Source organism: Galleria mellonella, unplaced genomic scaffold (assembly GCF_026898425.1).
Source record: "Galleria mellonella isolate WM207_F2 unplaced genomic scaffold, CSIRO_AGI_GalMel_v1 utg139, whole genome shotgun sequence".
Taxonomy (NCBI): domain Eukaryota; kingdom Metazoa; phylum Arthropoda; class Insecta; order Lepidoptera; family Pyralidae; genus Galleria; species Galleria mellonella.
This window is the reverse complement of record NW_026441995.1, coordinates 10021715-10049177: the sequence shown is the minus strand read 5'-3', so window position 1 is coordinate 10049177 and position 27463 is coordinate 10021715.

Here is a 27463-nt window from a genome sequence, read left to right as displayed (position 1 = left end):
GTATTACGTTCCACTATCCGGTACAGGACTTACGCCGTGGATAAAAGATCATCATCATCAGATGGCTGATATTATGATGATGATCTTTTGTGCGGGGGTTTTTCCAGTAGTTGTCTGGCGGATTAGCAACCACAGTCAGGTCCTGGTGACGTTCTAAGAGGGACGTTGCTGCTCATCTCTTGACCATTAAGTTACTTAGTATATTACGACACCCAAGGAATATGAAGGGATAATTTTTTTTAGAGGCCAGTAAAACGAAAAGTACCTAGAATCTTTTAACATTGAAAAACTTACTAAGTTTTGTTGATGATATAAGAACGCCAGCATGTTTTCTACTCTTGATAATTAAATAATATTTGCATTAGAAAAAGAAACTATTTAACAAAATAGAATAAAAAATGTATCGATATGTATCACAATAATTACCATAGTTACTAATTACAGTATCTAAGGAAAAAGTATAAAATATTTATAATTAAGCGCGTGCGTTCATATATTACAAAGCGATTCCTATAATTATTTAATTAGTTCGCCATCACAAAGTAGAGGCTTCAATAAGGCATACCATGAGCCTGATAAGTTAATTAGCTCTTAGATTGTCGATTGAACCAATATTGGTTGTTATGCTGGTGGAGCATCTGAGAGTTCACTTTAATTTGTGTAATTGAAAAGATTTATTATTTTACCAACTGACTTCAAAAAAAGAGGAGGTTTTGCAATACGGTTGTATTTTTTTATGTTTGTTACCTAAGAATCTCGTCATTTATAAACCGATTAGGAAGTTATTTTTTATTTGAAAAAATATACTTTTAGATTGGCCGTATAAAAGTTTTATAAAAATCCATTCGCTACTTTAGTTTTTAAATAAAAATAAGTGATTAAAGTCAGTATTTTATTTTTTGTGGAATAAAATCTATTATATAATATTTTACAACTATAGTAAATTCTATTGTTAACTCATTTTCTTCTATTGCTGGGTAAAAGTTTCCCCCGTCTCTTTTCAAGTTTTACAATTTTATTACTAAATAATTATAGCATATACCTAGATAGCGTTTACAATTGAGCACAGTGATTGATTGAATCCAAAGTTTAATGAAGCTTTGAGCTGACAAACTCAAATAATTCAAAGTTTCGTTATTTTTTTCCGTATTTCCTATGAACTTATTATAAGTATGTATCAAATAGTAAAGTTCAAACACTATTTAGCTACATATTTGATGTCATGTTTCTTGAGATTTTTTTTCAATTTTATGAATATTGTTGTTTAGGTTTTGGGTTGTATCTCTTTATATAATTCAGAATAGAAAGTATGAGTATACACACCAACAAAATTAATATTAATAAAATACAAAAGTCAGTCTTATTGTGATACTAAATGTCTTTCAGAGAAACGTTCTTTTCAATAGAGGACAAAATTGGTAATCATATACTGAAATAATATTAACTTATTATATTTACAAAGGCTCTAGATCGATATTGATAATTTTATTTAGCTTTTGATATAACCTCGTCTACCTTTGTAAGTAGGTATTGAAACATTGTCTTTATAGTTTTTACTCAATTAGTTTACTTCTAGTTTTTAATGATAGTGTTTAGTTTCTAATTTTTCATAATATGCACTTATAACCAAATAATTGATAAAGTTAATTTAAAATTACAATACATGTATAGAGATTACCAGTTGATAATCCATCAACCCAATTTTATATGGCGCCATATGTGATGTAATTACGATATCCAATTACGCGTCCTAGAAGATTGACATGTTTGACATTATAATGTATACGTTAATATATTTTACAAAGCTGTGATTAGATTAATTTATTGACTGACAAAGCTGTTCTGTTAATGTGATTACATATTTACAAAGAAGTTTACGTTTAATGTAACTAATATTATACTTACTAATTAGAGTATTTTTTTATTTCTAATTTAAAATTGGGTTAATTTGTACTTTTTCTTATACTTTAATAGGTGCACAAATTGTCTCTAAATTTGATATAGGTGTATTATTTGCGATCAAGGAGGACTACTTCTAGACTAATTATTACCTAAGTCAGTCAATATGTGCCGGTCATATGGACGAAGTTGTGTGTAAAGAGAAGTCTTATATATTTCTTTAGACGAGACACTATTACTCTCTATAAAATAAATCTTGTAAATTAATAACATTTTATTTTAAATTACAAATACATTATTTTGTAGTCTTTTTTGTTAATTAGAAAGTATTTTAAAACTCGTTAAAATGCATTTGGGATTAGTAAACAGGTAATACTCGTAGCTTACAAAATGTACATATATTCCTTCCATGGCATCCTGGAAATATACTCGGCCCGGATAGCGAAGATGTGGGTTACGATCCCATGGCATTGAGCTGTTGAAAGGTAAATTTCTCTAGAATAACTAATATCTAAATACATTGATATTTTTATAAATGACAAAATTAAATTTATCACATCATAAATTATCACTTTCAATCGTTTACAATAAAAATATTATTTGATTTTAATTCTATTTATATTATTTTATGCAACTTAGAATGACAAACAAGTTGACGGTCTACATGATAGAAAGTGGTAGCCGTCGCCTAATTGTGAAAGTAAGACATAAGTGTTACCATATTACGCTAAAAGAGCTTATATATAGGTTACATTTATATTCTAATCTCATCTAAAGTAACATAAACAATAAGCCAGCGATGACTTAATCAATAAAAATGCCATAATGAATAATGTAAACGACGTAAACCCGAGAACGTTGCGTAGGCAAATAATTTATCAAAGTCATGTCATCCAGAGTAGGCACTCGGCGAAAGAGTGAAACACCTTTTTAAGAGAGCTGTGATCGATCCTTATACATGCATGTGATTGATGTGCCAGTTATGTGAGCCAAGCTACATGTGTGCTTGATTGATGGAAGAAACTCCTTAAACTGCGGTCAATATGACCTTCAAACACGAGAAATTCCATCAACTCAGCGGTTGTCGCATAACAAGTATATTTTATTCTGTAAATAAAGTAGCGACTTCAGTCGTGGTGTTATGATGACGCACGAAGCCGTGGAAAATAGCTCCTTTTAACAGATAAACTAAAGCTGTTTTATGTTATTTTAATTATTATACTTACAACAGGTAGTTTATATATAACACAAATATTCGCAAAGTGTGCCTACGTATGTGTGTATACGTGTACTTTATTTTAGGCCTATCCCATAAGGGGGTTTTTTCCAGTAAAAGGAAGGCTTGGCAGGTGGACTGGCAACCACAGTAAGGCTTTGGTGATGTTTTAAGAGGAATTTTGCTGTTGATTCTTCGACCGTTTTATTCCCTTAGTCACCTCTTATGACACCCACTGAAAAGAAAGAGGTAGCCCAAAAATTATTAAAAATATACCGCAAAAATTAATAAATGTGTATGTAATGTAAAATTTTTTTAAATAGTTTTATGCTGTATTTATATAAAAAAAAGTGGTTGTCCTCACGAATGAATGATCTTAAAAAACATATTTAAATAAATTTATAATAAAGTTTACGGTAAAGAATTTGCTATACAAACTATGAACACGAGAATAAGAAAATCAAAAGAAATTTCGTATATATAATTTGAGATCGCTTTTCTTATATCATACAATTTCTGAATTTCATGTAATAGTATACACAGAAAAAGTGACCAAATATTTCTATGTAAAACTGTATTGTAATCGATTTGTAATAATAACGTAGGTTTTGTTTATGTATGAATACATTATAATGTGAAATGTATGGTTTCACATAAAAAACTTTAAATTTGAATCCTGAATAACAGTTTTTTTAAACTTATTGCCCTAAGGGGTGATATCAAGTTCACCGAGTTCTTTTTACTCTAAAAACTCAAATCTTTACGGCCAGACTTCGTTAATCTCGGGATAAAATCAAGCGTTAAGCAGTACTGGGATTGCTTGTGTACTCGCTTGGATGATTGTACCTTTAAGCTTATAATTTGTTTGTAGAACTAACGGAGAAATTCCAACTTTTAGTATTCGAATTGAAAAAAAAATAATAGTTATTTTATATATATGAAAAATAGAGTTGCTTATATTTGAATTACCTTTCTAGAATTATTCTGGATAGGATAAAATAATTGGAAATTTAATATCTTAATACACCCAGATTCAGATATCTAATTTTGAATTAATAATTATGACAATAATAATTTTTATTAGTAACAATATTCTTAAAACTAATGTTAGTAAATTTACATACACAATACACACACACATATAATATATTAAATAATATACAGATAATCACCGCTGCACAATTCCAATGGAATTGTGCAGCAGCGATTAACGTACACACAGTCCAGCCTGCTTGCTATCATACTCAGGATGCTATTGGCGCTGGTACGTACTTTATTAATCTCTTTACTTTTCATTTTTTAATACAACTTAGCTAAAATAGTTTATTAACGGCTCACTTATTACAAAATGATAGACGTCGCTTATAAATATAAACAGAATTATGTACTTACATCACACAATACAAGGTACATAGGAATAACAATTCATTCATCAGGAATGGTAACGCATGGGAGGTATTACGGGCGAAACATGTAATGGGTTAACATTAATTGATATTTTTTGAGGTCATTAACCCTTTTATACCCTCAACACGTAAGTATAATTAGATCATTATAGTGAACACTCGATCATTTGCCAAATTAATAAATGTGTGATCGTCTAGTAATGAAGGACCCGTTGTGTGTGTAATAACCAAGTGGTTCTTTCATTGGTATATGACAGGAGTTAAATAATGAAGATTATTGATAAATATTTAAGGATTAAAAATACTTAATGAATTATACTTATATTTCATGAAACTAGAAAGTTATGTTAATTTACTATTAAATTACATAATAATTGTAAAAAAATAAATAGGGGAGTGGTCGAGCCCCCCACACGACTAGACCAGTGGAAGACTTTTCAACTATCTATAGCTCTTCCTCCTGAAAAGACAGGGGTATTGAAGATGCATGATGCACTGAGTAGGTAGGGAAGTACAGAGTATTCTCAGTTCCAAACCAAATCAAATGTACATTAGTACATCAACATTAAAATGGCTCCACCAGCCCCACAATGCTTCCAGTAGAAAAGTAGTTATTTTGCCAATGGTATAGAATCGAAATTGAAGTCTCAGGATCACTCAGACACGAGAGTTTACTTTGGATGCAACCCCTTTTGGTCCTATAAAGTGACATTAGGAGATCAGTCACAAGTTTACTTATGGGGGTTTCCCTTCGGCTCAAATGTGACAATAGAGATCAAACTGTGGAGACAGCCCGATCACTCAGAAACCAAAACTTACTTTTTGGAGAGGCTCCGTTTCGGCTCTATATTGTGACATTAGAGATCAACCCGTAGAGACAGCCCGATAAATATGTAGAATACTGTGATGGGATTTACCTTCCACATCGTAAGATTGGCAAAGCTAATATAAAGTTGATAGCTGCTATATGTAAACATAGAATATTTAATTTTGTATAATTTACTTAATACCAAGAATATTCAAGGATTAAGATAGATTTTGTGAATGTTGAGTAGGCCGGAGCCAAGTATGAGTAGGTCAACCCGTGGGAAGAGAGCTACTAAGAGTGTTTGTTAAGTAGGCCTAAGCCAAATTTTAATAAAAATGTATTTGTATTGTATGTGTATTTAATGTAGTATTTAAATAAATGTTACGCTAAAGATGGTTTAGTGAATAATATACCGTAATAATGTTTAAATTCCGCCTATTCGAATAATGACATTTTAAAGAAACTAATCTACCTAATAGTAAAATAATAAATGAAAACTACACAACTATAATAATTATTTAAAAATAGTTAAATTAGTATGTAAGACGCAGTGGTTAGATAAATTTATGCCCTTAAAATTAAGTATGCTTAAAATTCAGCTTATTTGGATAATGAGCTAATAGTGTTTAAATAAATACATATCAAGTCTACCTAATAATTAACGCATTACATTAATAACTAAATAGAAAAGTCATTGAAAGCAGTTTAGTTAATATGTAAATCGCTGTACGTAGATAAATGATTCGCTAATGTCGGCTTCGTGATCGACACATATAATAAAATGCAACTGGTCGCCGCCGTATATGGAAGACATAAATATAAAAATAACAATTATATTTATGAATGTATTCGTAATAAAACCAAAAAACAACGTTTTAGAACTTTTGTCTGTACGTTTGTGTACGATAATCTTAGAAACGGCTTAACCGCAAAGCGCCCTCTTCACGAAAAATGTAGAATATGTTTCCAACTTCCTATTCTAAAATTCTATAGTAAAATTAAACAGTGAAATAATTAATTTTAAGTCTTAATTGTATGCCTATAAGTTCACTAAATCCTACTTAAAATTTATTAGATATTCTAATTTATAAATTTTGTAACCTATATGATTTTCTTATGAAAATAGTAGTTTTATTAATTCAGATCCATAATGACGTACAATTTTTTTTATACCACTGAGGTGTCAAACAAGCATACGGCCCACCTAATGGTAAGTGGTTACCGTAGCCATTTTGAAAATCGATTTAACAATGCATCAATATCAAACATCATAAATTAATATTAAATGGACGTTCATATAGTATTAATTCTGTTAGATTGTTTTCTAGCTTTATACATTTTTCTGTAAACATTAAAATATTAATTTATTATTTAAATTTCTTGCAAGTTCAACACCTCTCCACAAGATGGCGTTAAATGTATTTTTACACATATGACGAATCATTACAAACAGTATACTCTGTTATGTCCATGGTACTACTCATGTCTATAGAAGACGGTTACAACTTCCCATCGAGTGGGTTGTCAACTTGTTTGTCATTCTAAGTAGAAAGTAAAAAAAACCGCTGATTCATGGCACCCCTTTGTATTTGCCATTCTTGAAAACTATGGTTTAAGAGTCTGCATTCTGTAATTCTTCAAACTGAAACACAGTCATCCAAGCACATATGCTTTACAAGAGAGACATTAATAGACTAGAGGTACTCAAGATGACTTTTATAGAAAGTCTCCCTCTGGTTTATTTTTTTCGGAAATTAGAAATTAAATATACGACTATATGTATTTTGATTACGGCTATAATTTTTTTTGTAAAATATAATAATTATATACAAAATGTCTTTTATTACTTTATTGTTATCATTTTTCTTATTTGCTAAATATTGTAGAGGCATAATTGTAATCTCATTTTTAATATAACGACTAATATTATTGATAATCAGTATTTGTTAAACGAGTGACATATTTCTGTTCATTAACATATAATGTAGTATTTTTGATTTACCTTTGAATTATATCTATGAATAGCCTGTTAAAAGACAATTAACGGTAACTGTAAAAAGACTGCAGAAACGAGTAAATAAAAATAAATATTTGTTTTTTAATCAGATAAAAATATACTACAAAAATTATTTCTATTTTTTCATATTTATATGCTTTTTCAAAGATAGTTTTTTATTACTATCAAACAATGAATTATAATGATTTAATTTGAATATATAAAAATAATTACGTTATATAAGTTTTAATTTTCAGATTTAAATCCGTAGATGAAATTAAAAAGATAACTCTCTGTATAACTATTTGAATAAACATAGACAAAGTAGCAAAGAGCAAAGACGCGGCAAAGAGCCGAATTAAAATTAACTTACATTAGCATTGAGCCCAAAGTCTTACATAAATCAGGGGCTGTCAGCTTGTTTAAGCATCGTGTTTTATGGAATAAACACAAGAATCGTCAGGAGGGGCTGTCGGTAACAGTTAATTAAGTTGAAATTCCGTGACCTGAACTTTCGGGTAGGCGCAACTTTGCAACGTTTTCAAAGGATTTGCTCGGCAACTTCATCTTAAGAGACGTTTTCTTTGGTTAACTCATTAAAAACATATTTCAGAAATCCCTCCGGCGTCGCGCATGTGGACTAACTTCGTTATTATAGAAACGGGAAAGAAAAGGAATTATTTTGCAATAAGACCTTGAAAATATGCTCAAGTTTTGCTAACGTAAAGTTTCTTGTTACAACATTTTTGTACGAATTTCGTTTTATGGGTGAGTACCCATGCGAAATATGAAATACTCGACTTTTATTTTACTTGTCTTAATGCTTCTAATAAAACTTTATTGAGTTCTTTTAGGGATCCGCTCATAATGTGCCCGCTATTTCATCAAAGAAAGGAAACCATTACAGGATTCATTTTGTTGCCAGATATTTTCTTTTTCCTGTTATTTTTTTACAAATATATATTAATTTCGAATGTTATATAACCTGTGTTCAATATCACTTAATGGTTATTGACAAAATTAAAAAGTTACTAAGTTCTTTTCAATATTCTCTTGTAAGGAGTATCAGAATGTAAAGTCAACAAAACCTTTTTCAAAAGATTTTTAAAGTACTTAACAGTGATTTGTTGAAACTTAACCAAATAACAAATTTCGTGTTATCATACATATATATTTGTCACGCCTGTTTCTCATAAAGGTATGCAGCAAAAATGGAATGCCAAATGCGTCGACTTAAACAGACCTCTTTTGCTTCCTTCACTTTCACCAATATTTATTAATATTATAAATACGAAAGTTTGCATTTAAGAATGTATGGATATTTGTTACTCTTAAACGCAAAAAGCACGAGCGTCTTTTCATACACGCTCGCTTGTTTCATGTTATCCTTGTAATTAATTTAATAATATTATAATATGAAGTAAGTACATTATGTGGAAAATATATGATATATTTTAGGCTTTAACAAAATAATCCATGCATGCCATATTGATGTGAAATTTTCAATAATTTTATATTAAACATATAGACATACATATATTTAAATATTGATACAGTACGAGTAGAATTTATAAATGTAATTTAACTGTAAATAACAGAAATATATGTTTTTTTACCCAAAGGTTAGATTTCTTAGCAATATGTCCGCCTTTTGGACTACACTATACTTATCGACAATTCTTCAGTAAGTCCTGTAATTTTGGTGCAATAAAGTTATATGAATAAAATATATAAATATTTTTTACATACAACGGATGTTTGAGAACACGATAATGTTTTTTGCTCTAATTTTATAAATATAAAAGTTGGTAACGATGTTTCGATATTTATACTACTCAATTACATTACTCAATCACAACTAAAGGACACAATTAAATCTAGATATTTATTATCCATATTATGCCAGCAAAGCAGCAAAATAGTACTAGTTTTAAAGCAATTGTTAGAAACTGTACTGTAAAAGTTTGTAAAGATGTTTACATATTTGTTTGTTATTCAATCAAGATTTAATGGTTAAATGCATTTGAATGAAACATAGTTCATATTCTGCATTAACATAGGAAGTTTTGGACATTTCTATTTTCTCATAGAATTGAGACATTTTAACATATTAAATGGTATTTTATAATGTTGATTCAGGTACTAAGTTATCGCTATGAATAATTTCATCAAGATTTGTTTACTGGTTTTTGTGTGAAAACTGTATAGATATTAACTCTTTACAATTTTCTTAAGTACTTCCTTTATGTGTAATTAGAATTATGTTTGCTTTAATTTTTTGCTTGTAAAAAGGTATACTTTCAAAAAAAGTATCTGTTAAAAGTAAGTTATCATGATGTATGATGAATAAAAAGAGGATTATTCATCCTATATCGATGGTTAATTAAATTCACTTTTTTTATTTTGGAATCGAATCGCTAGTATTTAGTCCCTTATTGGTTACATAATAACATGATTGAAGTTGCCTTTTTTTTGTCTTCATCATTATCATCCCTTAACTGTCCACTGCTGAATATAGATCTGCACATGAGGAATTTTGCCAGTAGTTGCCACGCTTGGCAGGTAGGTTAGCAACCGCAGTCAGGTCTTAGGGTATCGTTTTAAGAGTGACGCTGCTGTCAATCGCTCGACCATTAAAGTTTTTTTGTTTTAATTATTTATTATTAGGATTTATTCTTCTCTAGGTCAAATACTATGAGTTTACCAAATTCTATAATGATTGGTTGAACTCTTAAGATATCAAGAAGTAACAAACGTTTTTTAACATTTATCTGCAGAATTTGAAAGGATTACGTCCTCTTATAAATAAATATTTTTCACATACCAGATGACGACTTTGTACAGATGGAGACTTTGTACAGAGGGAGACTTTGTACAAAAGTCGATTGCTTGGGTACCTCTGGCCCATTCGTGTTTCTACCGTGAAGCAGTTGTGTTTGCATGGCTGTGTTTTGGTTTGAAGGATGGGATATGGCCTGAATTTACATGGTACAGAGGAATAACACCCGAGTCCTCAGGAATGGCAACGCATGGGGGGTATCATGGGCGAAACAGTATACTCTGCTATGTCCATGGTACTGCTCATGTTTATTGGCGACGGTTACCACTTTTCATCAGGTGGCCCGTCAGCTTGTTGCATACTTTTTTGTCAAAAACATTTTCATTATTTTAGAATATTTTTCTCACTTCAATATGAAATAGTTCAGTAGCATATTCTATTTTTGTAATTATTTTTAAGATACAAGTTTAATAGACTTTATCAAAAGTTAGCCATCAGCTTTCTTGGCTGACAAGTATGACATGTTATGAGTGGAAGTTTAAGGAAGTGTTTCACTGGCTAAATTTATCGCATCTGTTAAGTTTGTTTAAGTTACGTATTAGCTAAGTTGCTTGTTCCAAACTTTGATTTGTTGTGATATACCTACATCAGATGAACAATTTAATATTAATCAAAAGAAGTTAGTTGCTGTAACTTTTAACAAGCACGTAATTTTTGGTTTGCAATAAGTATAGGTTCTATTGTTAAGTATTTGTACTATTGAGCTATTTACCTAAGTCTGCTTAATGTAAATATACCTTCATAATTACAGTTATAACTGCAACAAACAATTTGCAATATTAAAATTAAATTCAAAATTTTATTGTCGTGTAATCGAGAAGGGTTGTAATAACAATAAAAACATAATTGTTTCAAACATAAAGTTTAATAATTATTCTATAATCAGAGTGTGTATTATTGAAATACATTTTATAATATAAATATAAAATATATGAACACCTAATTTGGTTAAAGAGTGGTTGAGTGGATATATGATTGAAGTGCCATTTTTTACCAATATAAGAGTTGTCGTTTATTCATTTTTATCGTCGAACTGTTTTTCAGTGAAAGTAAAAATGAATAAACGACAACTCTTTACTGTTCACTTCAAATAATGATACAGAATATAAAGATTAACAATATGTATATAAGTATATAATATATAATATAATATAATATAAGTATATGTATATAAACAAAATGAAGAATTAATTAGATAAACTTAATTACAATAAAAACGAGATAAAGAGGCAATAATGAAACCTTAGGATGGAGAGGATAAATTTAATCGCAGTATAAATAATATAATAAAGGGTATTTTTTCATATAAGTATATTCTATAGCAATACTTAAATGAGATTAAAAGTAAATAAACAAAAATAACAATACATTTCAACCATAAAATTTGCATAACCTGACGAATAAAATAAACAAATACCTAAATATACAGCGTAGACGTTCCAGTTAAATAGAAATATTTTCCATAAAAACATTGTTTTATCCGTAGACGCGAAAATATAAAAACCATAAAGTAACATTACACGAACGAAACGGAAAAATAATCAGCCAATTCTTAGGGCTCATAAATTCGTGCATAAATTGGCTTTATTATTTTTTGAATCTTCCCAAATGAGAGTTAATACACTTTTACATCTTCCAATAAGGGATATTAGTGAAATGAGGTTATGACCCGCCGTTCTCTTTCTCCTTGTAACGAAGCGATAAAATAAATGGAAAAGCTTTGTGAGAGAAGATAACGTACAAAAGTTTAAAATTTGTAGCACATTGTTGTGATTTGGAGCACGATCTGACGCTAAAGGAGCAATTAAACTTACCAATATATTAGCCTAGCTGCTTCGCCAGCGCGGAAACCGTCGTCATCTATTCCCGTGAGTATTTCAGGAAATGCTGTCTCACTATTCTCTATACAAAATTTTATTTCTAGTCTAGGTATATCTTTTGTATGGACCTTTCCTTTAGGAGCATAAAAGCAAAGCATAAATTAAAAGAGTAACCTTTATAAGTATACAGCTTATTTGAAGGTAAACGGTTATTAAAACCTATGAACGATAATCATATTTGTACTTTTATATGCATGTAAATGACTATAATTAAATTTTCTTATGTCCTTTTTGAAGAACCTAATGAAATTCGTAATAAGAAAAGTTAGAGAATTATATCATTGTACCTCCGTGCCGCATTGGTAAGTAATATGCTTGTACTAATACTCCATGATAAATGAAATTCGGAATTCAAATCTCGGCCAGGCCAATTTAGCAAATGAACTTTTCTGAATTGGCTCTCGTCTGGGTATTCGGTGTTGTACATCCAGGTGTTATCTCATAATTCCTCATAATATAGGATATCTTAGCTTGAGCACTAGGAAATGGGTGTGATTGTATGACACTTATTTATATTGCACTAGCTGTATCCAACGGCTTTACCCGCGTGAATCAGTACATACATAAAGATAAAATATCCTAAGTGCTAACTTAGGATATAACTTACCCGTGTACGTTCTGTTATAATATTAAATAAAGTTTATTGCAGATGGTATTTTTTAGTGCAAGAGAGATATTCTTGATATATACCTTTCATTCATTACCTCAAGTAGTTTAGCTGGGATTGTCTTGGTTTTTACATAAATTGAGGCACTTCTATTAGTCAATCTTTACATATGTCTATGATCACTACATTTTATTAAACTATTACTAACTTTATTTGTCATTTCTAGTAACAATAAAATGGATAGAGATGTCTTATTAATATTGTCTTAACTCTGTGAAGATGTTTGAATATTTCTTACTCAATCCCGCTTAGATGACTGTATGGATTAGACAGATATGTAGTATACAGATAGATTAAGTTGTAGCTTATTATACTAATTCATGTGGAATGTTCACTCAATAAAGAAATTGTTTATCGCTCTAAAGATATTTCCATTTAGTTTAATAGGTACATTTCTATGTTTCCAGCCGTCGACTTGTATTATATTATATGTCATCCACGCATGGATTATTCTTGGATTTAATCTCTATATAAATAATGTTATAGATGTATTATTTAATTTTATATTTTATATATTTAAACTTGAATTAACTTTTTGTTCACCTCACAAGGAACTTTATTGGAGGATATACCTACTAGATAGACTTCAATTCAATTATTTAATACTAGTTCTTATCCACTGCTTTGTATGCATGACTGAAAGGGAGAGGAAAGTATTTTTAGTAAAGGGGATTAGCAATGTCAGTACCAGCAATATACCCTGTCAGATCGACCTCCATGCGGTTTTCCCTAGAGACTATCGTGATTTGTTATAGTTGAATTCGTCACAATGAGCCAACCGACCTGACTTCATTCTCATTTATTTTTCCTCACTGGTGCCCCTCGATATATAGTGTATAGCAATAGAGCGGGCGTTATTACTATTCTATTAACATCCATTAACATGACCGGGACATATCGATTGACTGACATAAAAAGGAGCCTACGGGGGGAAGGAATTGTTTGTAATGGACTCAAACAACTCCATTGCTAGCAATGCAAACAACCTAATAGGCTATCTAATAAGTCGACTTTCACGCGTTTCCCCTTGAAACTATTGTGGTTTAATTCTTCTGGAATTCATTACGTTGGGCCAAATGACCTGACTTCTATCGTCTCTCATTTGTGTCCTGCTGATGTACATTGATAGCGCGGGCGGAGTTACCATATTTTTTTTACCCACTGAAAAAAGGAGTCTATGTCCATCTCATCTGCCAAATTTCATGATGATTGTTTGAGCCATTAAATCATCGAGAGGTAATAAACAAACTCACTTTCACATTTATAAAATTACTTAGGATATTTTAGTCTACATAATTACATAGCAAAATATGTTTGTGATATGTATTTTGCTGGAAATGATTATTCTGACACAAGGTTGCACATCAAACTTTATAAATAGGCCTACATGATAATATGAGGTTTGTTACCTGGAAATGCGGTGTTACACTATTTTCATAAAGTCGATTGCTTGGGTACCTCTGTTCCATTCGTGTTTCAACCGTGAAGCAGTTATGTTTGCATGGCTGTGTTTCGGTTTGAAGTGTGGGATATGGCGTGAATTTACTGGGTACAGAGGAATCCTGAGTCCTTAGGAATGGCAACGCGTGTGGGGTATCATGGGCGAAACAGTATACTCTGTTATGTTCATGACACTGCTCATGTCTATAGGCGACGGTTACAACTTTCCATCAGGTAGGCCGTCAGCTTGTTTGCCATTCTAAGTTGTATAAAAAAAATTAAGTTATGTAAAATAATGAATATATTTTAAATGTGTAGTTATAAATATTATTCAAATTAATCTCAAAACATTTTTTTAACGTGAAATTCACTTTTGCTTAAACTAGTCCTTTACTTTTGGATATATTAAAAACCAATAATAAAAAACATGCAATTTAGATTTTGGCATAAAAAAACCTTTGTGTTTATGCGAGTCAGTCAATAACAAAAAGAAGAAATAATCATGTAAACTACAATTAACAGCTAGTAATATCCTCATTAATAAATTGCTCAATAGATACGAGTATATACTAAATAATCCTTACTAATATTATAAATGTAAAAGTGAGTTTGTTTGCTAATTTATACGCGATTTAACGGCTTAACCAATTACTAAAAATTTTGGTATATACGTACTATATGCGATGGAAAAGAATATAGTCTATTTTAATCTTAAGAAATATATTCCGCTCACGTGGACAAAGTCGCGGGTAAAAGCTATTAATTCAATAAAGAGAGAAAAAGAATCTGAAATACAAAAAATATCTACATTCTTTATAGACTTAACTAAGCTCTTAGTATTATAATCTAACCAATTTTGACTCGGCGCCAAACAAATAACCTACTTTTTAAATATGCATGTAAAAAAGTCAAGATTTCAGTAAACACTACAATGTAAAATGGAATATTTAGGTTTGTATACATGAATGAATAATTTACAAAGATGTTGAGTGAACATGAATACGTAACCTCAATAATGTAGACATGTTAAACAAACTCTGAACAGTTGTTTTTCTATTGCTTTAACAATCTATTAACCTCTCACTGCTGGGTACATATATGTTCCCAATAGAGAAGAACGTTGATAGATAACGCCTCACGATATCACTCTCAATACAGAACTGAGAAACGTAAATAATGAAGTACAATTTTAAAATATTAAATATAGCAATTGTATGTGACTTTTTATTGATACACAAACAACAAATTAATAAGTGAATGCCACCATAAGATGTTTTCCAATAACCAAGTTATTCTCCAATGATAAGAGGATACAGTGGATCTTGTGGTAACGATGCCGTAGATGAACTAGCTAGAAGAAGTTAAGGAACGAGGGTGGTAGGCCCGTATCTACTTCTTCCTCTTCTGTTATCGCAATTTCGAATATGGATTCGTCAAAGATCTGCTGACGTTCAAAACCAAAGATGGATACAGGCAATCAAAATTGGCCGTGCCAACGTTGAATCTACAACTATCACAATGTTTATTACATTTAGATAGGAAAAACCTTAAAATAATAATAGGGACAATTTTATATACTTTAATAGGTAGCACAGATTAATTGTTATAGAAATTGCTTCAGCTATTAGGAAACTAAAATATAAGGAATTTGCTAGCAATGGCAATATAACAATTAAGAGACAATTTAGTTAAATGACAAACAATTATTGGTCGTAGTAAAATGTAATTCGGTTTGCGAGAGTAAATCATCCTACACCACGTGGGTGTTACATGATTTAATTTAATGGATACCTGCTTAGAAACGTGATATATGCAGGATGTGTATATTCGTTTGGAATGATCGGATAACTATATTGTACACAATTCAATATACAAAGTTCGAGTAACTATTATAATAGGTAGACATTTTTATGATATTACAGCAGGTTATTAGTCTGCCAGCTAAGTCTATTTTGTTAGTTTGAGACGTAAATATACTTTCAATATAAAATAAGATTTAGTATAAGGACATGTAAGGCCTCAACATAAGGAAACAATTATGGATTAAAATATATTTTACTGCCATATTCAACTTTATAAACAGCAGCGTCCCTCTTAAAACATTACTAAAGCTTAACTACGGTTGCCAACTCGTCTGTTCAAGCGTGGCAACTACTGAACGTTATGGGCAGGCCTATATTCATCAGTGGTTAGTTAAAAGCTAATTAATATAAATAATAATAAAAAAAAATAACTAAATATACCAAAACAGTAAAATAATTTTTCAGTGGAAACACGATTGATATAAAGGTTACGTATTTGTGCATTTGTTCAAATTCTTTCATTTGGTAAGAAAGACTGAAGATAATTTACGCGTAATGTTAAAAATTTGCAACCACATAAATATAAATATAAATTGCGTTTATCGTTATGTAATAATAGGCAGACATGTGGCGTGATAGGTTCTCTGTTTTATGACGAGCCGAATTTGGCAGAAAATCAAACATGCCTCGCATTTGTGGGACCGCGGCGGCAGTTATCCACTGTTTTAACAACCTATCTTGTTTTTGTGCCAAAAAATAAGTTATAGGTGACCAGACGTGGTATAAATGCGAGCATGTAGTCGAAAGTGAAACGAACTCTTGTCCCATATTGGCAATAATTTAAGAACTTTAAGACAGCCGTTGTAACATTTATTAAAATTAATTGCGCCCCAAAGCGATAAATTTTCGTTCTAAAACATTGCAGGTACAACTGTGAAAATTTATAATACCTTAACGACTATTTTTTATTGATTGATATTTTTAATAAATTTACATAAGTTGGTTAAAATTGAAGACTGTCATAGAATTTATACATGTACATATAGAATAATACATCTGCCAAAAATTTTTCTACCAATTGTGACTTTGATAATTCATTTTTCTGCTAGTAAAATATATTAGATACTCGATTCTATTCGTGACTTTATAAACATAATTGGAAAGAGTCCAAATTTAATGACAATTAGTTGAGCCGTTCAGACGTCAAGAGACAATAAACAAACTAACAAACGAACTAATTTTTATTCGACTTTAAAAAAGAGGAGGGTCTATATTCGACTATATATTTTTTTACGTATGTCTACTGATTTCTCCGTCAATTGTAGACCGATTTTAAAAATTCTTTTTTTTTATTTGAAGGAGTATTCTCCTGAGGTTGTCTCATTTTCACTAAGAATCTAATGATGGGATTTTAAGGAAAGCGAGGTCGACCTCTAAATTTTAAAATGTTATATGTTATGTATAATGTGCTTCATATATTTTTTCATATTTATTAACATATGTTAGGAGAATTTAATTAAAATTTAAATCGCCCTTCTTTTGTAGTCAGGTAAATAGTATATTCTTGTAATTAGATATTCAAGTGTTCGATACTTAAGTGACAAATTGCATTTTCCAATCTCATTAAATGAAATTTTCTCAACTACAATGGGTTATATTGATATTAGCTGTAGTTATCGATAAAATTAGACGCGCCCGTGCACACACACACACACGCACGCAAGCATGCACGCACAGACGCAAGTACGCACGCACGTACGCACGTGTGTGTGTGTGCACACATCTTATTTTAAAGTAAATATATAAAATTATATGCAATTAACAAATGTTAAACTGAAATTAGCAAAAAATTTATTAATTAATAAGACAAAAATATCTAAGAAAATCTTTATAGAATATTCTTAAGCTGCATAAATCCTCACAGTGGTGAAGCGCTTTATCAAAACCAAAACCAATCGAAGTGCTGTTTCACCTGGCGTACTGTAAAGGGGACAATTAGTGATTGCAAACGGGGCTAGGGGAGAACTACAACCCGTCAACTAATTACATTTGCTTGCATCTAGAACAAATATTGTTTCCATACAAAGTTATGGGTGTATTGAACGTTAATTGCCAGAGGATTGCGCGGAAGACGCAATAACGGAATCAGTTCGTTCGTGAATTATGTTTATTGCGTTTGTTACCTGTATATGTACGTTTGTTCCAAGTGTACACGATGTGATTAGAAAATTGTTGTGTTGGAAATTGGATTTTTGGATATCGATGACTCATTATTTTCTACCTTTAATGTTTTACGTTATTTTGTTTTTGTTGAACATTTTTAACAATTCTGAATTAATTTTGATGATCTTTTTATAATTATTTTTTGTTTTATTTCAGTGTTCGACTGAAATAACACCCACGGGATAGGAAGGAGTGGTCTATTCTATGCCGGGACCATATGGTCAATTATTATATGTAATATATTATTAGTGAGTAAAGTTTCGTAAAAGAATATATCAGTTTTACTCACGTATTCGAGGATACATGTATGCAAGTTTATCATTCAATAATTTTAAATTGTCTAAATATTGGATATCGTTATTAAACATTCTGTTCTGAATTTATTAACTTTCATTTTGAAGCTTTTTCAAAATAACTCTTTTAGTACAGATTATTTGTTTAAGTAATTTTTTATTGCACTGGAAATATAGAAATATACAATGACAATTAAATAATTCAAATTAAATACTGAAATACACACTACCTATTTGGTGGTAACCGTGGGATTTTAACCGTTTAAGAATCAGAAATCTATCTACTTATTTCTCGTCTGATAAGTGGACTTTACTGATGTATTGCCCTGTGATGTATGACTCTGTAATAAATAAAAGCATATTCGTGATATACATATATAACGATAAAGAATTGAAAAAAATAGGTTTAATAAATCTTCGTATAAAAAAGTGTGTGGTCGTACTGTAAAGATTTGATGTCATTTTCATTATTAGTATATCCGTATAAACCTAAGCTAGTTTAGAATGTCATTTTATTATACTATTATTATAAATTAATATATAAATTAAGATAATAATAAATTTTAAGTTTTATTTGGGTCACTGCGACACACTTGGTGAAAACATATCTCCATACTTCATCTTTTGTTTTATATTTAAAAAAATGTAAATAATCAGATTGTATAAACTTATTTATTAATTTACGTGTGTCATAAATGGCTCAAATAAAGTGTTTATCTATCTATCTATTATTCTCTATAAAATAATTATCGTATAGTTATAATATTTATAAGTTTTCCCGTATTTACTATTAATAGTTTTATTTGAATTCAACTCCAATACCAAGTTGTACAGAAACTAGCAACTGTGGTCCTGCAAACTTACTAAATTATCTACTTGAGACCAATTCCCTATTTAATAAATCATAGTGACTTTGTACTAAATGTAGTAGATATTTATATATAGAATTTTGCTATCTACCACTGTAGCAAAATATATATAAACGTTACTCTATAGTATATACTATATTATAGGATAGAGTTACTCATTTTTATATAACAAGCTTGTTTACCATTTCAAGTATTATACAAAAATAGTAATTAATTAATTAAAAAAAAAAAACAATTATTATCATACATTAGGACAGGTTTAGATTTAGATTAGTTTTACCAGAGGAAGACTGTACAAAAGTAGTTTGCTTGGGCACCTCTGTCCGATTCGTGTTTCTATCAAGAAGCAGTTATGTTTGCATGGCTGTGTTTCGGTTTGAAGGGTACAGAGGAATAACACCTGAGTCTTCAGGAATGGTATGGGGGGTATCATAGGCGAAACCGTATACTCTGTTATGTCCATGGTACTGCTCATGTCTGTAGGCGACGGTTACCACTTTCCATCCGGTAGGCCGTCAGCTTGTTTACCATTCTAAGTTGCATAAAAAAGTAGGTATTGTTCAAGTATCATTTCTAAGGATTTAGTATAAGAAGCATATAGGTAGACAATTACTAGTGACAAAGGATTCACTAGTGTACGTATGCCTACCTCACTGATTACCTTATTTACCCTTTCCCTAAGCTCTATTTTCCGTCTCACTGTTTTGCTTTCATAAGTGTCATTAACACGGCATTAGGATATGTATACATTTGATACTTAAGAGGTAAAAAATAATAAATAAACTAAATAATAAAAAGAAAATTAAGAATAATAAACTATTTATAATATTTTTATTAAATTATACAAATGAATAAAGATATAAATATATTTGAAATAGTTAAATCTCTATTTACATGGACGAATATTTGGTATTGAAGTATAGGTATATATAATATTCTAGTAGAAGGCATGGAAAAACACATTTCATGAAAAACTAGTTTCAATTGTAGGAATCTAAATATGTAATCAAAACAGGAGCAAATCAAGTTGATTGCAAATTGTGTTTTTAAAATAAGTTCAGAATAAAATTGATGAATACGTCGCATAACATACACAAATAAAACAGTCGATTTGAGAATAATTTTTTTTTAACCTTGTGTGATTGAATAAGAGAGTTAAAATATGTAACAAAATTATAATTTTCCATTTTACTTTGTCGTAGTCGAGTAAAAATGAATGTGTTTGTAAAGGATTTATAGATATAATTAAGTGATTAAATATTGTATCGACGAAGTAAAAGCTAAAACATGTAAATTAAAATAACAATAACTTGTTGTAAAAGGGGAAAATACCTATTAAGAAATGTTAAATTATAGCAAAAACAGTTATAGGTTTTTGCTTTTTTTGATAATTTTTATCCGCGAATTCGTATATATGACTGCGATAAAAAGTAGTCTTTATCTTTTTTCATCCCACGTAGTAGATCCGAACCAAATCTTATAATGATTGTTTAAGCAGTTAAGGCACCAAGAGACAAGATACAAACTCATTTTTACATTTAAAATATTATAAGTTTTTACTCGCCGTGTGGCCCTGGCATAGAATAGACTTATTTTATGCCGGGGTCACCTCTTCCTTTTCCATGAATGGTGTAAGAAGAGATTAAGAGAGAGTAAGGGATGGGCAACAGCGTCCCTCTTAAAACATCTCCAAAGCCTAACTGCGATTACGTACCTACCTGTCGAGCGTGGTAACTACTGGCAAAACTGGAAACTTATGTTCAGCATTGGACAGGTAAAGGCAGATATAATGATGATAAAGTTTTTACTCGCGGTTTCGTCTCTATGACTACGATAAATGAACAGATTAGGATAAAAGAAGCGTATATTATCTCTATTTCAAATAAGTTGTTTGTGTGCCTAATTTCATGAAGATTGGTTGAGTCATTAAAGTAGCAAGAGGTAATCAACAAATAAATTTACTTTCCTATCTGTAATATTAGGTTTATTAAGGTTTAGATATAAGAGAGAAAAAAAATGTTTTTCAACTTCACTAAGTTTTATAGATATAAGTACAATTAGTTTAGTTTCGTTGTTGCTTATATTTAATACAAAAATTAACCAACCAAAACTCGACCAAACGAGCAGTAAAATTTTTTCGCCTGAGGTCACAGTCTTTATTATTCTACTAAAATATTTTCCTTTAAAATTGGTTAACCATAGAAACTTAATTGATGAAAAGTAACTAAGAATAGAAGAATGTAGCAATAACTTGTTGGCTCAGAGTTTTTCATTAGTGCAAATTAATCGCAGGTTGACTACCGCTACTATTTCATTTGTCTCTTTTTTTTTCTGAGCACTCAGCATATTTACAATTTCTTTTTACGTGGCACTGTCCATGGCCTTTCAATACCATAAGTGGCCTGAGACTAATGTCTAACTATAGATAAATAGATTTCACAACTGTAAATAGGTACTTTGCACGTCATTTTTAGTCGTAATTAGTATTTAAAGAGACTCATTGAATTAGGCTAAATTTTTATTCGGAATGCCTTCATAAAATTTAAGTTGATTGATGAGTTTAGAAAATTGACGAAAACAGCGTTACTGATGAATTTTTAATAATATTTAATATAAAAGAAAGTTTTATCATCATTGTTAGCAATTTCATTGTTATATATTCATTATAACATAGGCCTGAGAGAGAGAAATGGACCTGAGTCACCTGTATGCACTAACTCCCTGCAATACGTTTGAGGTCATCGCTCCATCTAGTGCATCTACTAGGAGGTTCTGAGGGAGTTTGCTGTCAATAAATAGTTTTTGCGTCAAGGTAATTTAGTCAAGTCATTTCATATAGTTTGAGGTGATTGCAAAATCTGTTGGAGGTTATTCTATTTTTTTTTTCGACTCATGGTATGTTTCATATGAACCATTTCTTATGGTAGTTTATGGGGGAGGCCTATGTTCAGCAGTTTCTATATTTTATAATAATTAGTTATATATTTTAATATACTTAGTTTATGAATCTTAGTTTATATATTCATCCGGAAATCTTCTATGTGAGTAGGGTATTTTACGTTAGACAAATAACTACAATATTTAGTTTTGGTCAAATTACAAATCCAAGTCGAGTACTAACATTTACGATAATATAGCAAAATATGTACATCATTATTATATAACTGTGTGATACTATCTATAATCGTATAAGGTAATAAAAATAAAGTAAATAAAAAGATAGTTATGTGAATCATGTGTTTTGGCTTTATAAGCTATACATATACGTCTACGAAAATTGCGTAAATAGAAATTGGGACTGCTTTCTGCTTTGTTTTGTGTCCCGTTATTGTATTACGAAACTGAGTATGAGTTGGTTATTACGATGTAAGGGTACATTGTTTAAATGCTTGTGGTATTTTGTATAGTAATGCTAAATAGTATTCGATAGAATTCGTATTTAAAACTATAATGTAGATATCAACATTTTTGAGTGTTAATTTTTTTTTATAAATATATTACGTTTAATTTATCGATGGTCGAAAAGCTTGTATACTGAATAATTATTTCATTTCTAAAAACTATTTCAAAATTGATATCTTGTTATAGCTCGTTGAGTAATTTGGAGTTTCTGCATGTGATGACTCGTCACTGACGAACAGTGCAGAGCATATTTTATTTCCGTAAATCATTGCTGGTTATACGCATTGGTTAAAAACTTTGAGATATTTTGGACGCGAAGATGTGGCAGTAGTGGCGAAGATGTTTGAAGAAGTTTTCCAGTTACTGTTTAACTCTATTTTCTTTGTCGACCAACCTTTCAGTTTAGGACGGACTTCTAAACGTCGACGTGTTGCAAAATACGTGGCGAGACAGTTTAATAACAATTAAGACTCGCTCTACCATTTAACAGGAAAACGTAAACTATTTGATCAACAACTGGACCAGTCCTAACCTACCACCCACTTACCCCCCATTGCTACGATATACACACAAAACTAATCAAGTATACGACTAAGCGTACGTACGTATACGACAAGCATATGACTAAGGGACTAACCAAACGCGTCTATATGACCGTGAGTATGATAAATAACAGGGATTGGTTTTATTAATTCACCCCCTTCACTGAATACACAAAAATTTACTTAAGCTAAATAATAAATAGATAAAATCATAATCTCCAAGATTTCACCTGATAATTACTGCTTACCATCAGGCGAGCCTTATGACTGTTTGCCACATCATTGTTTAAAAAAAATCGTAATATATTTGTGAAAGAACAATACAGAAGCTAAGTACATCACACTAGTGTGTGTGTGTAAGTGTAATATATCTAGGGAAAGAGTTTAAACACCTCTGACTACCGGTGCTTAATGGAGCAGTTAATTTATCAATAATACATAGGCTACTAGTAAAATAGTAGGTACGTAATGGAAACCAATGATTTATCAGACTGAGTGAATAATAACTAGTCCCTCAAACGGGACAAATGTGAAAATAGACCATCAACAAGAACTTGCTAGAATCTACAAGCACTACAAAAAATTATAAAAATACTCAAAAGAAAATACAGGCAAGAGAAAAGAAAGCTAGTCCGTGAATACAAGAATTTTAAAAGGGACAGCAGGCAACAGGTAGAACTGGCACCAATGAAAATGAGAACATCAAAAGGCGTTCGATAAACAATGTCTGTTATGTGGGCACTTTTTTAATTTTTTTTTTATACAATTTAGAATGGCAAACAAGCTGACGGCTCATCTAATGAAAACTGGTAACCGGTGCCTATAGACATGAGCTTGACGACCATAAACATAACAGAGTATATTGTTTCGCCCATGATACCTCCCATGCGTTGCCATTTCTGAGGACTCGGGTATTATTCCTCTGTACCCTGTAAATTCACTGCCATATCCTGCCTTTCAAACCGAAACACAGCCATGCAGACATAATAGCTTCATGGTAGAAACACGAATGAGACAGAGGTGCCCAAGCAAACAACTTTTGTACAGTCTTTCTCTGGTCTCTTCGATGTTGGTCATAACATAAACAAATAGTTTAGGCACAATCACCCTACATATAATATAAGGCAGGGGTTCCCAAACTTATTTTGTCTATTGCCCAATTTGAGAATAAATTATTTTTTGTCGCCATTTTTTCATCTACTTAAAAACCACTATTACTTCAAGATCAATAAATCACCCCCAAGCCTCTACACAATGCCCCCATTTTTTTTCTGAGTCTTTTACCATTTCCCTTTAGGTCTGCAGCGCCCACAAGGGAGCGTTATCGCCCACTTTGGAAAAGGCTGATATAAAAGGTGAAACTATGATGGCATGTATTTGTTTGACAACCACAAATTCTATCATCCGCTACGCATCCGCTAGATTCTTCTGGGCCATAAAATGAATACGCTCTTTTCTTGAAGGTTATGATGTCGTGTCGGTTCGAAAATATTGTTGCTGGAAGCTAATTCCAAAGAATGGTTGTGCGTGGGAGAAAATAACTTGAAAAACGCAAAAACGCAAAACTGTAGTTTGTGACTGGTTGTACGGTGGTAAAAATCAGCAGCAGGTATCAAAACGAGCAATTCCTCAAGGACTGATAAGTTTCCCCAGGTTTAAGTTATTGTTCATAACTTCGAGAAAAGATTTTTGTTACCATCTATTACAAACATACATGTGATGCATATATGTATGTCTATAAGCGACGATTACCACTTTTCAAGTGAGCTGCCAGCTTGTTTCTTGTTCTAAGTTACATACATAAAAATAAAAAATATATATACGTGTGATATTAACATTAGATACAATTAGCCTCACCCGTTTTCATATTAAGGTCTACGTGTTGAGGAATACTGCTGTGGTTATAGAGTATAGACTTGACTATAGCCTCCAGAGATATCGCCATTTGTGGATTTGTATGTTTCCCCATTTACGCATATAATACTTGTATGTTATAATGCAGTATCTATCCTGTTGTCATCTTTTTCTCGATATTCTTTACTAAAAGTTTGAAAGAGAAGTTAGAGATAAAATTGTCTTATGCATCATTTAGCCTAAATTATTTACCTATAGGAATTCTTATTTCTATATCTATTGTATTAAAATATAAATAGGTACATTAGATAGGAGCAACAGTTTAATAAAGACTTTTATTATTATAATAAAAATAGAATAATAGGGAGGTATGTAGAATAATTTCAAATGTATAATAAAGGTATAGGTCCTTAGTTATGTCGCGACTGTAACAACGTCTGTATAATACAAAGCGCCACCAACGTCCGTGAGATTCCTTTGATCATGTGAAAAAGTGAAATCAAAGTCGAATAAAAGGTGTTTTTAGTCGTTCGATACATTATTTGTGTCACGTACGGTCAATTGTATAGAAATTTCTTGGAGTCAACTGATTGGAAGACCGTTGGTTCAGATATTATTGATATTTTCCTGCTTTTTACTGATCTTCATTTAAATTATTGATTTTATTTATTGTGAAGTGAACTAAATAGTTATTGTGAGGGCTAGAACACATTAAAACACTACAGAAATTAACATAAGCTTTCTAGTAGTACTAATTTATAAATAGTAGATATTTTTATTTAAATTTCACTTCTAATGAATTCATAAAGATGTGCATGGTGTAAGACTTGTATGGGTAATAAATAAATATTTGCATCAGTTTCCTGCAGCTTTGCTTGCGAACATTAATATGTAAAGTATCGTATGTCATTCAGTTCGAATATAAATTACCCGTCTATTAAATTGCATACAAATTCGTTCAACAGTTGAAGCATGATTGAGTAACAAATATGCGAATATCCAGACCTCTCTAGAAACTTTCATATTTATAATATTAATAGTTTTTTTGTACAGATATATATTTTATTTATTTTAAATCTGGTTTAGAATTAGATAGCAAGACAAAATGTAATAATTGTTCCAATTTATATAAATTTATTATATCAAGTAGGCTATAGTTTAAATATTATTATGAATAGAAGGACACAGTGGGCAAATATCTAAATTCTACAGTGTAATTGTATTAAACTTTACAACATTGTTACCAGTGAGAATAGCCTTCGCGCCCCAGGGGCTCTCTGTAGATTTTCAATCTTCGTGTTTACTTAGGCCGCAGTGATATGCGATCTATTATAATTTGGTAATTAGAGTGGTTATGTAGTTTACAAGTTCGCTTTGTTACGGCCTGGACAGTGGAACAATAGGTTCGCATTAAATTATATTAGGTATAGGAATCTAATTAAGTGGATGAGCAAAACAAGACCAAATAATAATGGCAAATACAATAGAAAAGTTTTAATCGCTGTCTGCAATATCTACACAAGTACAAGAGTCATGTTGTAAATTGAAATATATATTTTTTGTTTAAGAAGTACGCAAGAAGAGATAGTTGCCAACAGACTTGTTATATTAGAAAAATAACTATTATAATATTTTTTTTATGCACAACGGCCTAAATGAGAGGCTAAGTGCGGAAAAAGAATCCAATTTACATTTACAATATAATACTTAGTCTATGGTTTGCCCTTACATAATCACATCCAATTATTATTTCAATCAATGGAATTTTTTTTTTTTATGTTATGAATGGAAAACAAGCTTATGGAAAGAGTATCAAGAATATAACCAAGTATCGCCCATGATACCTTTCATGCGCTGCTATTGCTGAGAACTAAGGTATTATGCCTCTGTACCTTTTCATTTCATTGCCATATCCCATCCTTCAAATTGAAACACAGGCATGCAAACACAACTGTTCTATGGCAGAAATACGAATGGGACAGAGGTACTCAAGCAAACGACTTTTATACATTCTCCCTCTGGTATTTATTTAATAACGTATTGTATTTAAATAATAATTGTTTTCAAACAGAGACGATAGATTAACGATGCATTGAATAGGAAAGATAATTTAATTTTTTTTTTGTTCAAAGTAGAGAATTCTTCTTTTTATCTCTTTTACAGACAATGAAATGATTTTTAAGAAAGTATTGTTTTACATTTTAATTAGTATTTCGTTTATAAAGGAAAAAGTTCTCGGAACTGGGCGTTTAATAGATCTTGGGACTATATTTTCATTTGTGTAATAATCATTCATACTTATTACAAAAGCGTACTCGGAATGGTAT